The 3,003-nt window shown below is 49.2% G+C and overlaps 1 non-coding gene across 1 annotated transcript; it reads right to left on the bottom strand.

Annotated features, from left to right (window-relative positions):
* Positions 1-2,812: 2,812 nt before the first annotated feature.
* LOC115065458 lies at positions 2,813-3,003 on the bottom strand. Its single transcript, XR_003845242.1, has one exon. It is a non-coding gene; the product is annotated as a U2 spliceosomal RNA (small nuclear RNA).

Genomic DNA, 3,003 nt, shown 5'->3' with positions numbered 1-3,003 from the left:
CATCATCTGATCTTTCGTCGTGGTAAATCTGTGCAGTGCAGTTTAACGGACGTGGCTATCTTGAGGGATATGAGGAAGTCAGTTGTCAGCCGTTAGACTTGGCTGCAGTCCCGGGCGCCATCTTGGGGCCGCAGCCAAACCCGCTCCTCACAAACCCTGAGGTGGCCATCTAGCTGGTAGGATGCACAAGTGACAATCTGGACTGTTACCGCCAGCTCAAGGGACCATCGGGTAGAGCTGAGCCCTTATCTGAGCAGTCTGACCCTGACTCCAATTACAGCAAAGTTCAGCTGATTTTGGGACCCCCTGCTGGCATGGGATGACCCCCCCCCCCATTGGTGTCAGAAGGACTGAGAATGAATGAAGTAGCAGTAAAAAGGGGTGCTTACCCTATGTTCAGGTAGTTTAAAAATGAGCCCACAAATTCTAGAACCCTCTTTTCAAAAGATGGAGTCTAATGGTTCCTTCCCTTGGATGGTGCTTGATTTGGTTACTGGCTTCTAACCACTCACATGCTGATAGAGAAGTGATGGGGCCTTCTGAAGCTAGGCCATAAACGTCTCCTCTTCTTCCTCCTCCTTCCTCTTTCTCTTTTGCCTCTCTCTCTTCCATCTCTTGAGCCACCATCATCCCATAGCCTGTGGTCAGGAACTGAGGCCTGCCCTTAACAATCGGCACACTTAACCAGCCGTGGGAGGGAGCAGACCATCCTGAATGTGGATCCTGCAGCCTCAGTGAAGGCATCCGATGGCCAAGGCCCTGGAAGGACTCAAGGATCTTGTGAGAGGTGCAGAGTCCAAGAGATACAGACTGTGTACACTAGGTGCTTGCTATCTTAAACCACTTTTGGTGTGACTGGAGGCCCTCTCAGCTGCCATAGCAATGATGACCACGGAGGAATAAATGGGGATGCAGATCAGCACTTGCATACAGTTCTTGCCATGCCAGCATCTCGGTGACTTTCCTAGGCACTAATTTCCTTGCCTCTTATCCCATAAAAGGGGACACTATCAACACATATTGTGAATATAAATTGGGTTGATACACAGCAGGCAGAGGGGCTTAGAAATAAAATGACTATAATTCCCACCCCCCACTCCCATCCCAAGCATTCAGAGGCGGAGCAGCCTGTGTAGCAAGGTGTAGTCTCTGCAGGGAAGGGATCTTCCTCAGAATGCACTTCCTGTTTATAGGGATGGAGAAGCAGGTGACACCTGTGCCACTAACAAAGCAGCTGGTGGTGGAGCCCAACCTTCCGGTTGGGGTTGATCTCCCCGGTTCCTGCTGAGCCAGCAAAGACTCTGCCCCTGTAGGCCTCCTGTCCGATGACCCACATTCTCCCTCAGTCTCCTCCTGTATGTCCTCTACTTGGGGGCCAACATCAAAGCTCTGTCCTCCACCCAAGCTGGGTGGCACCTTCTCACCGCTTACGCCAGCAGCGGTTTACACCATGATTCCTAGGCTTTCAACCAAGGCCTTCTGTCAAGCTTTAGTGCAGACACAGTCTGAAGGGCTGTGCTTCTCTGCTTTCACGTGGTCCCTGCCTGCCTTTCATCCTCTAAAACACCAACTTAATTCTTTCTCCAGGTGGCCTCTTACACTGACCCAGCACAGAACCAAGCCTCTTCCTGGTACACAGTCACTGTCACATCCGATACTGTCGGATTCTTTGTTCTGCATTTGCTGACTATCCCTTTGCCCAATCCAGGGACCCCATAGCTTTCTGAAATGTTGGTCTAGACTTTGGGAAGCTCAGGTACACAAGTGCCTCTGTTCCTCTTGTGGACTACTGTCTTTGTGGCCAGTGTGATGTGACCAGAGTGGCTCCTGTCCTTGTCACAACATTGTAACAGAAGTGCCTAGCTCTGAGCCTGGTATAGGATTGACAGATACAAGCACAGACTGTGTTTGTTCATCTTCCTGAACCTGTAGCAGGGCAGTATAATGGAGGCTGGCTTAGCTAAGTCCTGGCCTGGACTCACAACCATCTGTACAGCTACAGTGTGCTCATATACATAAAATAAATAAACTTAAACCAGACAAAAAAACCAAAAAAACTCCTCAGCAAATTCTGAGGCTTCAGCTGGAATCACCAACTAGTAGCCTGGTGGTTACCTTTGCCTGGGAAACTTGGGGACTGGGCTGGCTGGTCCTGCTCAGAGAGAAGGCTCCACCCGCTTGGCATACACTGGAGGTTACACTGGGGACTCCTGACAGACCAGATTAGATTCAACACACACACTTGGTAGGCTCTAAGGTTACGCTAAACACCACATCCACAGGCCTCCCTGTACTGTGGTTATAATGGTGGACTTCTTTCTGATCTGGTTACACCGTCACCTTATGAATTGGCAAAGCATCAACTACCCTTTCATAGGAGCTTCAAGTGGCCTTTGGCTTAAACAGAGCCTTGACTTCTTTAGGAGTCTTTGCAGAGTCAGCCAAGGTTTTTCAGAACTGATTCTGTCTCTTCAGGAATCTGAGAGGTTGAGTTAGTCATTCCTGGGAAATGGTTTAGCCTTCAGAAGAGGGCCTTCAGGTTGAAATGGAATGCCCTACTGTGTTGAAGACTCTGCCTCCTCAACATATTCTGGAAGCTGAACCTGGGCCTCCAGTTGGCTTCAGGTGACTGAAGGCTGAGCTGTCAATGAAGCTCATTAGACAGCTCAGCTTCCACCAGAGGGCCTGGAGGCTAAGGCAGGAGTCCAGCTCATAAAGAAGCAATAGAGAATGTGGCAAGAATAATTATTATAACGTGAAGGACAGGATATAGTCTTTACTTACTTTTTAAACTAATATTAAGAACCCCAGAGGGGGGTGCACCGTTCCTGGAGGTACTGCAATACCAGGTCGATGCGTGGAGTGGACGGAGCAAGCTCCTATTCCAACTCCTACTTCCAAAAATCCGTTTAATATATTGTCCTCGGATAGAGGACGTATCAGATATTAAACTGATAAGAACAGATACTACACTTGATCTTAGCCAAAAGGCCGAGAAGCGAT

This window comes from Mus pahari, chromosome 14, assembly GCF_900095145.1.
Source record: "Mus pahari chromosome 14, PAHARI_EIJ_v1.1, whole genome shotgun sequence".
In the NCBI taxonomy this organism is placed as follows: domain Eukaryota; kingdom Metazoa; phylum Chordata; class Mammalia; order Rodentia; family Muridae; genus Mus; species Mus pahari.
Note: the sequence above shows the minus strand (reverse complement) of the source record. Positions and strands in the feature narration are given on the sequence as shown.